Raw genomic sequence first — 13,744 nt, 5'->3', positions numbered from 1 at the left:
GTATATTTCTTCTGTTTCCTTTTTATGTTTATGAAGGAATGATTTATTATTATTATTATTATAACAACGGTGTCCCCATGGAGTCAGAAGACTCACAGGAGACCCTACATCGACACACTAACCATCATTCACACAATATCTGTCATACTTCTCCTTAAATTCAATAACAGACGAAGCATTCATAACCACTTCTGGCAATGCATTCCACACACATTCACCACTCTCCAAGTAAAAATTCTAGTCCTAACACCCTTGTTAACCACACTCTTGCATAATCTCCAGGGATGACCCACTCATTCTCTCTCATCCTGCACTGTTCAGAAAAAGTCATCAGTATCAATCCTATAAAACCTCTTCAGTAACTTCAATGGTTCTATCATATCTCCTCTCATACGTGTGTCAGCTAATTTTTGGAGCCCACAGACTTTCAATATTTCCTCACAGGAAACGTTCCACAGCCCTGCAACAATCTTTGTAACTCGCCTCTGAATCCTCTCAACCATTTCTTCATGGGACTGTTGAAAGCTGATTTGTATGCCATTTGTTTTTCTTTTATTGCATTTTCTGTATCTGAGTTCCAAATTTTTAATATTTTAAGCTTTTTTAAGCTGTTAATCATGATTGATATAGCATTCTAATGCTTTCTTCTTCTAATAGATATACTTGTTCTATTTCTTATTTTTTCTTATTTACTTCATTTTTCCATGTTGTTAGTATTTCTATTAGGAAAGTGCTAAGAAATTATCTGAAAAAATTTCATTTTATGAAATTTTCACTTACATGTGAAACTAGTTTCTGATTAGTAATGATATAATCACTTATTGATCTTGTTCCTCTGCCATTCCAAGTTTATTTATATTATTTTTTTGAAAAAAAAAAAGTTATTTTAAAATTATTGAAAGAACAGTAGTTCAATAGTTCTTGATCATTGTTAATCATGCCAAGTTCTCCTTATTTTCCTAAAACATTTGGGATTGGATTATTTCCAATTCTAGCATTAATATATAGTAATATTTATTAGATGGATTTAACCGTTTTTGTAGTTCCTCATAATATTTAAAGTCCCCTTTTCTACCTTCTTCAGGGACATATACTCTGATATTTAAGTAGCTTCTATTTGTTTTTAATTTAACTTTTATAATTTGATCATTTACAAAATATGAGGAACTTTTACTATGAATATTCTGAAACATAAGTTTGTGTAGCTCTCTAGATGTAAAATAATAAATAAAAGTTAAGCTTTATGTGAATGGAACTACCCTTTTTAACCAGTGGGCTTAATTTAAATTTGAAAAAATAAATCAGACATACCTGGGTAATAAGATCAGGATGATGGTGATATTTAAATGAAATGAAATGTAAAAAAAAGCCAAAAAAATTATGTAGAAAGTGAAAACCAAATATTACATAAGTAGCAATAAGCCACCCCCCCCCCACACACAGAGAGAGAGAGAGTAGTAGTAGTAAAGTAGTAGTAGTAAAGAAATAGTAGTAGTAGTAGTAGTAGTAAAGAAAATCTAGGTATATCTGATTTATCATAATCAGTTTCCTGGTATGTATCCCTAAGGGTTGTTCAAATTTAAATCAATTTTCCTCCAAATTAGTCTATTACAGTAGCAAACCAATTAAACTCCAACTTTACCTAATAATTTATATGGACTCTACCAGTGTAGAACACAGTTTTTTTATTTCTGCATCTAGAAACCATACTTTATGATGGATTGTATTAAGTTATCCTTTGTATCACAATTTAATTTTCCAAGTCTCTTTTTCATTATGGCCCATAAATTTTCTATTGGGTTAATGTCAAGGGCCACTGAAACAATTGGATGTTGTGATTTTTGAGGAACTCTTTCACTTTTTTTGAAGTGTGATATGGAGCAAGATCCTGTTAGAAGATGAGTTCTTTGTCTTTCTGGATCTGTGGGACCACTCTTTTTTCAATATTTTTTATGTATTGAAGCTTTTCATCATACTGTCAACAGGCACAAGTAATCCTGGACTATCATGTGTAAAATAACCCCAGAACATCTTTTTAGCTGGGTGTTGAAGAGCTTGTTGAAGGTGGGCAGGAGAAGTTTGCAGTTGCTGATTTGCAAACATAGGTACTTGCTCTAGTTGGACAAAGAAATGTCTCTCATCTGAGAATATGACTTTCTTCCACTTCTTGACAGTTCAATCATTGTACACTTTTGTTCACTGGAGCATTTTTTATGCATAGCCTTTGTCAACAGGTGTTTTTTTTTTGGTCTGTGGGCAGTCCCCCTGCTTCCAACAATCTTCGACAGACTGTCATATCAGAAACATTAATCCCAGTAGCTTCTAAGACTAAGCAGACAATCTTGGATTCATTTTGCTTTTCTTAACTAGTAAAAGATCTTAAGATCTTGAGTAAGTGTAGTTTTCTTTTTTCACCCACATTTTCTGTTGGGAAAAAAGGTACCTGTCTCCCTAAACCTCTTTAAAATCACATTATCAGTATCCAAACAAACACCACTCATTGGCAATTTGTCTTTGAGTCGTGAATGTGTGCTGAGAAAGAGTACATATTTTTGAACACTTTCTTGGAGATGTGTCAACTTGTTTACACTATTAAAAATGCACAACATTATTAATAAACATCATAAACAGATAAAACACACAGAACTCAACCAAAATTGTGAACTAAAACCAAAACCGAAAATAGTAAACTGAAACCAAAATTGTTGTGAACTGAAATAAAAACCAAACCAAAAACTTCACAAATCCGCCCTGTTCAGATTAATTTCTTCACTAGTTTATTTGTCAGCAGCACTCCATTGTCGTATCTAGCATTTCATGCTTCTAAGGTACTTCTGACTCAAAATTGGACTATGGGCTATTTGCTATAAAATGGTATCTGAAGTGGGCCACAAAAAAAATTTCGACTAAAAAAACCTGCACTAATTAGAATCGAAAGAAAGTGAAAAAATGAGTATAAATAAATTGGAAAATTGATAACAAAAATTTTATTTATTCTAAGCATTACAAGACATAAAATAATATTATAATGATTATCACAACTCAAAATATATATATATATAGAATATTTTTATTATATTAATATTACAATAGATAGCATTTAATCCAAATTAAAACTAAATTAAATTTTATTTAAATAAATCAAATATTTATATATTTATTCATTCTAAAAAAAGGTATAAACTCTCATTAATAACCATCACAAAAATTTACAGAGCATCCTGTTAGTTTGAAATTTTTTGTGTTTGCATTGAAATAAAATACTTCTATATATATATATATATATTTTTTTTTTTTTTTTTTTTTGGTGGTGTGTGTGGGGGGGACTATATTTTGAATTTTTAAAGGAATTTTTAAATGTTACTGAAAATATTTTGGGGAAAAATTATAATATTTTCGGGTTAAAAAAAAAAAAAAAAAATATATATATATATATATACATACTTGCATAATATAATTATAATTTAATTTCAGTATTTTATTTTTTTCCCCAACACTTGACAACGTTTATTATTAACCAGCCTGTCAAAATTTGGACTCAAAGATTGTGAGCAAACGTCCTTCATTATGGCAGAAAGGTTGACGTCGGTTAATCTTGATCTGTGGGCTGTTTTCTTACCTTTCATACATGAGAATAATTGTTCACATAAATAGGTGCTTCCAAAATAACATAGAATATTTGCTGCAAACTTTTTTATTTCTGGATATTTTTGACCTAAATAACTGTATATTTTTGGTACACCAACTTCTTGGTATTTCGCTTTTAGAATGGAATCATTTTGGAAATCAATAAGTGCCATTTGAATACAAATAGGTGCTTTTTCGAAATTAAAGGAAAAAGGATCCGTAAAAAGCGAAAAAACTTCTTCTTGCTCCTTGAAATCTTTAAATCGCTTATCAAATTCTTCTTTTATCTTTTCTGGTTTGGGACAATATTGACAAAAGGTAATACTTTGATTCTTATTGTTCAACTGTTCACACATAGGAAAGTAATTTAGAATATTTTCTTTTAAATGATTTTGAAACAAAACTAACTTACATCTAAAACTTGCCAGTGCATCATACATTTGTGTTATTAACTGATCTTTCCCCTGAAGTCTGACATTTAAATCATTCAAATGTCCTGTAATATCAACTAAGAATGCCAGATCTTGTACCCATGTCTGATCATTAAGAAATGCAACATCATGATTTTTCATTTCTAGGAACAATTTGATCTCCTCTAAAAGTAAAAAAAAAGCTTTTTAGAACCTTATGACAAGATAACCAACGAATCTCTGTGTAATAAGGTAGCCCTTCAAATTCACTCTCCAAGTCTTTTAGAAATTGTGCAAACTGGCAGTGAATGAGGCCTCTGGATCGGACGAAGTTCACGGTATTTGTCACAGACTTGAGTACGCTGCTCAATTCCAATATTTTGGAGCACAGGAGCTGCTGCTGAATAATGCAGTGGAAAGATTGCAGTTTTGGAATGTCTGGATACATTTCCTTTAACTTTGCTGCAAGTCTTGACACAAAACCTTTATTTTTGCCTGTCATTGCTGGAGCACCATCGGTTGTCACTGCTACAAGCCTGTTCAGAGGAAGTTGGTATTTTTCAAAAATGTCCCACACGGCATCAAAAATGTCTTCCCCTGTAGTGGTTCCATGAATGGGAATCATTTCCAAGAACTCTTCAGTAATATTCATATTGTTGTCGCAAGCCCGAAGAAACAAATCAACTTGAGCCACGTCATGAATATCGAAACTTTTGTCAAGTACAATTGAAAAGCACTGTGCATTTGCGGATATTTCTTGCAACTGGTCACGCAGGTTATCTGCTATTTCAGTTATTCTTTTGATCACAGTATTTTTGGACAAAGAAATATCGTGAAATACTTGCACATTTTTGAGACATACGTTTTCAGCTACTTTTATCATACATTCCTTAACTAAGGAACCATCACTAAAAGGTTTGGAATGTTTCGCCAATAAATAGCTGATTTCATAACTGGCTCTCACTGCTGATTCATTATCTTTCATAATTTTTGAAAATACTTGTTGTTGAAGTGAATTCTTCATACTTCTTAATTTTTCTTCTCCCAGTTTACCCTCAAAGCATGAATATTGTTCTTTGTGAATTTTATTGTAGTGCCTTTTTATATTATATTCTTTGGCGACACTAATGGTTTCATTACAAATGATGTACACAATTTTGTCCTTTGTTTCAGTGCAGAAGTAATTTAATTCCCATTTTGCTTGAAATTTTCTCTTCTCATCAGCAATTTTTCTTTTTCTTGTTGGCTTGGAAAGCAATTGCCTTGGTGAATAAATATAGTATTAATGTTATTAACAATTTTTATAAAAATGTTTGAATAAAACCGCACAAAACTGTAGACCAGTGCATGATACTATTGCAAATAAAAATAAAAAATAATAATTCAACTAGATTGCTGTTGAATCGTGTTCGACGCACTGACTTCAGAGATCACTGATTGACTGTAGCAGGCAATTATAAACTCATAGCTGAATTCCCATGAGTACATAGGCTGCGCGTCACGTGAACAGCTGGTAGACAATAGAATTCAACTTTTTCAGTACGCTACCAGTAGCGTGCTGTAAATTAACAATGAAAGCATAAATATAGTTTATGACTGATTAGGATCAGATCTAACATTGAAATTGCGACATAAATTTTTATTATTGCAATTATATTATAGCAGGTCGTTGCATCCATATTGTAACTATATAGTTTACGATTGATTAGGATCGGATCTAACATTGAAATTGCGATATAAATTTTTATTACTGCAATTATATTATAGCAGGTCGTTGCATCCATATTGTAACTATAAATGTTGTATGAAAACGAATAAATCGATACCGTATTTACTCGAATATAACTCGCACTTTTTTCCCCCAAAAATGAAAGCTAAAAAATCATGGTGTGAGATATATGCAGGGATTTTTAGAAACTAAAGTTTTCAGAAAAAAAAAAAACTGAAAATGGGGATGCTTACCAAGAATCTCCTCTTCGTTATAGCTACTTCCGGCTACCAGAGCGGTTTCCTTGTGTGCATTGTCAAAGTCATCTATCCAAATTATGTCATCTTCTTTCCCATTATTCCAAGTAAAAATTACAAGTAATTTACAAGATTTTAGATACATAATGAACACCCTTCACGAATGTCTGAGAAGTGAAAGCAGAATGTGAAATAGGCAGCAATGGTAGGCCAATAGAGATAGAACAGCTATGAAGATGTGGATATGATTGGTGCGGTATTAACAAAAGATCACGTTACCAAAACACAAAGTCAAGCCGACATTTTTGAGCTGAAATGCTAATTCTCTTCAACCAAATTACATAATATCTGAAACTGTCATAACAACATTCACTCTATATGTCTTAGTTTTAACACGTTTATGAATTTTATTGCAGCTTTGTGTTTGAGTTAGTGGACGCACTCACACACATCTAACTAAAAACAATAGATTTTAGTTAGATACTGTGTTTGCCAGTGAAACATATGGTTTTGCTTAAGTCTAAACAGCATGGTTAATGTGGGAGAGGACATGTGATTCATTAGTTAGTGCCGTTTTTATACCAGTTGTCTCTAATTGCATTTGGGGAAGGCATGTTGTTTACTGCGGGGAGCGAGTTATTGTTCTGACGTGAAAGTGGTTAAACTTTATTTTCGTGTGCAATGTACAGTACATGCAAAACTTTTTAATTTCTTTTTTCATAAAGTGAAATCATGGTACAGGGGTGTGAGTCATATGCGAGGGCGAGTTATATTCGAGTAAATACGGTATTTCTGTTTTATTATAAAAAGCAATCATCCTTTTTTTAAAATCTTTCCTTGAGGCGTCGGGGGCCGCACGTGGCCTGTGGGCCGCCAGTTTGACACCCCTGACCTAGACCCTGGTTTTCTTCTTGGCATCAAACACCAGTTTTGTTAGCCTTTTCTTGCCTATTTTACTTAAGTGGTGAGATTTATATTTATTATATTGAATTAGATTTATATTTATGCTAACTTTAGATTAACTCTGTTCACACATTCTTGAATGCTAACAATGTTTCTAATATCTTAATTTTTAACATGACTCTGCCATTGATGCCATCTGTTCACCCACCTAATTTTTCTCAGAATTCTCATATCTGTGGTGTTCGATCAGATGCTGTATTTCTACCCTAACTCTTAGATCCATAACTTAAAAGTGGTTTGAACATGTACTGCTAGTTTGATGTTTTGGTAATATTTCTCTTATCCCATATAAATTTATTTAATTTTGACTCTCCATCACACTGTAGAAACATCCTTCCATACAAAAAAAAAAAAATAGTAGTAATAAAAACTGAAGGGATGTTGGGAGAAGTGAAAAGAGATTAATGCTTTCACTTATCTTTTAAGGTTCTCTGAAAACTAGCTGGCAGCTCCCCAAACCTACTGCCTGCATGAACTATCCAATCTTATGATTCCTTTTTTTAAAGGACAGTATTTGTTCTTTTGTTAGATTTGATATTCCATGCCAGAATACGCTTAATATGGAATCTCTGCTCCTTGGATCTGTTCAGAATTTTCTTGCCATACTTGGCTGTTTTTCATTTGTTGACTTTACCACTCTTCTCTATCCAACAAACACTGACTGTTGTTATATATTTCTCAAGTCTGATTTGTAGTCTTATTACACACACAGAGCCCATCTTCATCAGAAACCTCCATATTTATAATTCAAACGTCAACCTTCTTTCCCTCCTTAAATCTGCAGATCAAGCTGGAAGAGATGCTAAAATATTTTCTGTTATTCATGATCAAACACAAATTTCTATTATGCCAAAATACCAGATAAGCTTTATTTTGTGCCAGTTTTATATATTTCTTACTGCTCTTATCCAAATATACTATAAGATATCAGCTCTCCTGTTTGTAATTTATATCATAGCCTTGTTCACATATCCTTTTTTAATGATTAGATAAATATTCCATGATTTGCACACCATACTCACTTTCAAATGTATATATTATCATGCACCATAAGAATTGCCACCCAGAATGGTTTACTTAGTATCTCCACAGGGCTCAGCCTGTGGAGATACTGAGGTCTAAATCAATGAAAACCCATTTCTGCAGCCAAAATGATGTATTACTATATTATTCAAATACTGTGGTGGACTTCACTTTTTGTTCATACTTGGATAAAGCATTAAAAAAAGAATGTAGTTTCTTATCCAGTATAATTTCCTGGGGTCAGTTAAGGGTTAAAGTAAAATAACTGGGAAGAAAGACTCCACTTAGCCTTTTAAGAAATTTGGAGAAACAACTGGGCTTCTGACCTAATATCTGGTCATTTTCATGTGGTGTACCCTCTCTACTAGGTATCCGCCTCTATACCAAACAAATGAGGATGTGCTAGCAGTTTGGGATTTAGCCAAATTTTATTCTGTATTGGCTTAAACCTAAAAATAATGAAATGTCATACCAATTAGGATATTTCATGACTAAAAAAAAAAGAGAAATAAAAAAGTGGATGCTATTTTCATTGGGGAACCAGGACAAATAGTGAAACGTCAGCCACTGGAATAAGCTCAGTATAGAATGCAAAATAAACAGTGACAGTGAGAACTGTCGATGAAAAGTATCTCGTAAAAAAAATTATAGAAATGTCACATTGGCATAATTTGTCTTACTGAAACAAAGACAAGATTATGTATTTATTATTTAGAAGTAACTTACACGATATTATATTCAGGCAATAGTTATCAGGGTGGAGTAGTTATAGTATTCAACACCAAACACAGTTTTCTTGAATAACAAGCATTATCAAGTAGTGAAGTGGACATAATGTGGGAATCGATAGTGAGACTTAATAAGCTTGTGGTTCCACAGAATGTTCTAAGGAAGAAATGGTGGGGATGGAGTTATGTTAGAAAAAAGTGGCAACAGAATCTACTCCTTGTTGGAGATCGAAATAGCAGAGTATGAATCAAATACCAGACACGTAGGAATATTTTGAGAAAATTTGGAGGAAAGAGCAAGCAAAATAATGATAAGTACCTATTGTGTTTTTGTTCAGGACATGGACATAGTCACTGCGATGTTCGAACAAAAGGATGTATACAAATTTACATAGAGAAAATACACATGAAATACGGTTTAGGATGTTTTTTGTATGTGGGGAATTTGAAATAGGAATGATTGTTTAGTTTTGAGCAGGATTAAGTTGAATAACATTTAGAAAAAATATATTTACATGAGTTTGAACAAAGAATCAGTCTAACAGCTTTTAGAGGTTAACTGTACACTCAGATATTCAAATGTTATTAAAAAAAAATGAATGAGAGAGGGAAAGGTTAACAAAAACCAGGTGTTGGATGACAAGTCAGGAAAAGAATAGATTTGGATCTGAGATTACTATTATAAAAAAATTTTTAAATATTAGTTCTGCAGTTCTCTGCTAGTTTTGTATATCATTTATTGGTACACTTCTTTGGGAGAGTTAAATAAAATTATTGAATATGTTAAATGTAAAGAGAGATTTACTGTATCCAATCTTACTGGAATGGATTCCTGTCATATGTGTTTAGTAGGAATTGTGTTTAACAACGTGATATGCATTCTATTGAGGTCTTTCAGTACAGAATTTTTGAGTGATGACCAGACTTCATGCAGGATAATGCTTTTCTTAAATTTTATTATTATTATTATTTTTAAATCTCAGAATTATTTCATCATCATCAAATTCCTATATGTATCCTCAGGGAGTGCACAGGATAATTATGATAATACTGCATGAAAAAGTTACACCATTACTGAATTCTGATCAACAGTTTTCCTCCAAATGAATCGGTTATCTGTCAAGACTCCAACATTATCCAATCTTATATTTCTGTCTTTTAATGCACTTTTTATTGTATTTTTATTTTGATCCATTTACATGTTGTTCTTCCTCTGGGTTGCTTTCCTGCCAACCTGGAAAAGAACACTTGTTTTGCTAATCCTTCCTCTCCCATTCTGTTTAAGTAACCATACCACCTGAGATTAGCTCTGCCAATACGTTCCTGTTTACTAACAATGGCAAGTTCTTTCTTAATATCTTCATTTTTAATATGACTGCCATTCATGCCATCTGTTCATTCCACTAATTTTTCTTGGAATGCTCATATCTGTGGTCTCCAGTCTTTGATTTCTAACCCAGCTCTTAGATCAATAAGTTAAATTCGGACAAATTGTATACAGCTAATTTAGTGTTTTGACTAATTTCTTTCTTACTCCATATACATTTATTCAGCTGACTTCCTACCATATTTTTACCAATTCTGTTGTCTGTTTTCATATTTAATTGGCCATCTTCACTAAAAATTGTGCCTAAATAGCTGAAATGTTTTAGTTGTTCAATAGGTTCACCATTCAGGATAGTTGATATTTTCAGTGTTTCTGCCTATTTTCATTGTCTTTGTCTTTTTATTGCTGATTTTCATACCAAATTTATTGTTATTCAGTTTAGTTATGGAATCTTGAAGACCTGGATTTATTACTGGATTTATTCAGAAGTATAACATCATCATCATCATCTGCATAAAGTAAACAGCTAAGATTAACGTTGTGAAATTGTCTCAAAAATTTCATTGTAACCACTGCAGCTCATTATGAGATTTGTGGTAATGTAAACTTATCATATATTACCTTTTAAGGGTAAATTTGATCATGCATAATTTACTTACCTTGGAAAAGCATGCAAACAAAAAATTAATTTCTTGTTCAGTATACTTTCTGAAACAACACAAAAATTTGCTGTCTCTTCTCACACATTCTTAGTGCATTTTTTGATGATACACCATCAAGTATAAGAACCGTATTCTAACGTTGGGGTATTTGGAGTATAATACCCAAATACCCCCAACTTTGCAGGGGGGGGGGGGGGTATTTGGAGTATAATATTAGAAGGACAAGTTTTTTTGGGGGGAAGCTGAGGAGATTATTTTTGCTCATGTGCTTGAGTAAATGATTAAACAAAAATTAATTTCTTGTCTATTATGTAATTTCTAACCTGGTTGGTTAGAAATTACACTCTTCTAAAGTTTTTTAAAGAAAAGTAGCAAAATGCAGAATTTTGTTATTTTCTTTGGAAAATTTCTTCATTGATGTAGCTCTTAGTATCTCTACTGGCCTCGTTCTCACTGATAGCAGCATTGAATTTCACTAAAAGTACCTAATTTTTTTTTTTTTTTTTTTTTTTTTTTTTTTTTTTTTCCCTGCATTCTGATTTTTGATATTTTTACTGTTTTTGTTATTGCTAGTGGTGTCTCCCATCCCACTGGAATGAGATCATTTAAGCAGCAAGCATTTGTAAGCTACAAAATTTATTTGCTAGTAACCTCATTTGAGGTTACAAGATTGCTGGCATCAGTTTTTGAATGCACTTTGGGGTTTTTTTTTTTTTTTTTTTTTTTTTGGCCATCTCACAGCTGTAATTTCACAGTGGTCCAGCTACAACATTTGCTAGCAGTGCAGAATTATCTCATTACCAAAACATTTTTTTACTTTTATGATTGAGAGGTTTTCTTTCCCTTTTTTTATAAGTGTGCAGAGTTTTTAGTTTTTAATAATGGTACCATTTTCCCCTAATGGTGCAAACTCTGCAAATTGAAATTCCAGGATATGATGTGCTATGACATGACATGACAAAATAAAATGACGACTAAGATTTTAAGAAATAGTAGGGGGCCAACAAGATATTTGTAGTAATTCCATGTAGAGTTAGTAAACACACTGTGGGATGCCTGCTCATCCATCAACATTTCACCGAACCTTGAAATCATTTATACTCCTTTTATTCACAAAGCAGTCCAGCGATGCTGTTGGCACACTCTCCCTCGATGAGTCTTTGGACTCCCTGAAGGTGTCAAATAATAATAATACATTCTACTTTCCATGTAAAAAATCTACTCCTCACATCCTTCTTTACACAACTTCCAGGAGTGGACTCTCATTCTCCACATGGTATAAACATCACCACCAAGCAGGTGATGATTATACCATGAAGCACTGTCATGAATGACCAACAACATCCAAGCCAATCTTTGCATATTTTGTATACATTCGTAATGTACGAAACATAAGGTGTCCCATGGATGCTTTATTTTTCTCATCTTATTCTAAACTATCTGAAAATTTGCAGACCATGAGTTTTTTAAATATTTATTTACTAATAAAGTTCTTTTGCAGGGAAAGTATATGAACCACACTTTGAGAAAGTCTGAAGACTTTATCCCTTAAGTTTTCTTTTTATGTGGAATCAAGTTGACAAACCTTCAAATGTGAACTCTTTGAAGTTCACATTTGAAGGTTTTTCCCTCTCTCCTGCTTTCTGATGATCAGGAACATTTCAATAACTGTACTTATTAATCTTTTTAACCATACTTGCTAATGTTGTCTCACGTGTAGCACATGCACAGTGTCCATTGACTTAAGGTGGAAGGAGCAGAGTAACAATGGCATTTCCTTAAGTGACATCCTAACTATTACAGTTGTTTGATTTTAAAAATGTTCTTGTATATAATCAAATTAGGGGAGAGTAACCTAACTAAAAAATAAGTCAAAAGCTTTCTCCTTAAGATCTATCTGTTGTGTCAGTTAATTATTAGGTTAAGGAGAATGGTTATTGTGATCAGTTTTCTTCTATGAAAACTGTAATCACAAAAACCATTCTCCTGAAACTAATAACTTACTTTGGATTACCATAAGAGGTATTAGTATAGTACCTCTGTAACTGAAGGGAAAATGTCAGTTGCAAGGATCTAGATTGCAGGGCTTCAGAAAGGCAACTTAAATCTACTAGCCAAAATTTTACTTTCCCAGGGTATCAGTCTACTTTATATAAATATTGCTATAAGTAATGTTTTAAGACTAAATGTTAAGTCAAAATAAAGTAATACATTATTTAATTCTTATTACATATAATTACAAAAAAAACATCCTTTCCTGGGGTTTAATGTCCTCCACTGCATATTTTCTTGAATATAGTCTTGCATAGAGGTGCCATTTATATGTGTCATCTATAAATCATTTGGGGGCTGTGGGATTAATGACACCAACTTCACTTTTATTTGATTCATTTGACTGAAATCTTGTTTACGTGATTATGTATGTGTCACGTGAAAGCCATTAAACTAGTTGGTATGATGGCTATGGCTACAATTTCAAGCAGTTTTGAGAGAAATTGGAAACTTGTTCCTGTAAATGGAATAGGTTTCCATTCAAACATATGAGACCTTTTTGAAAGATCTTGTATGTCTAAATGCTTTCCCCACAACTTTAAATTCACTGACCAAATTTACTGAAACTGCTTCTTTATTATTACCAAAATATTTGTTGTGGATATTTACTAAAAATCTTAATTTCTTTCTCATAGTCTTCCAGATTTTCAGGCCAGGTAAATTCAAGAGAAGTTTAGCAATTTCTGATTCATTTTCACAAAATATTTTTATCAAATACATTATTCCTTTATCCATTGCATTTTTTCATTCAACATTGGAATAGCTCTCTGCATGCATTATCTGAATGCCATTATATATCACCTTTTTCTTTAACAAGTCTTTTGATGTTGCAGCATTATTCCCTTTTACGATTCCTATTTCCTCCAAATACATTGCTATTGCAGAGTTGTTAACACGTGTGGTCAGTGCCCACTGTATTACATGCTCACCTTACTGAATATCAATATTTATCCTTCAGGATTTTTGTTTGTAACGTGGCTGCTTCTT

General features: G+C 32.5%; 1 protein-coding gene across 3 annotated transcripts in view; it reads left to right on the top strand.

The window, feature by feature from the left end:
- Positions 1-13,744, top strand: part of LOC150107401 (uncharacterized) — a 384,774-nt gene that overhangs the window by 255,643 nt on the left and 115,387 nt on the right. The window lies entirely within an intron of this gene.

This window comes from Typopeltis vanoorti, chromosome 4 (genome assembly GCF_054136105.1).
Source record: "Typopeltis vanoorti isolate ZY-2024b chromosome 4, IOZ_Tvanoo_1.0, whole genome shotgun sequence".
Lineage (NCBI taxonomy): Eukaryota > Metazoa > Arthropoda > Arachnida > Uropygi > Thelyphonidae > Typopeltis > Typopeltis vanoorti.
The sequence above is the reverse complement of the archived record's forward strand: the minus strand, read 5'-3'. Positions and strand labels throughout refer to the sequence as shown.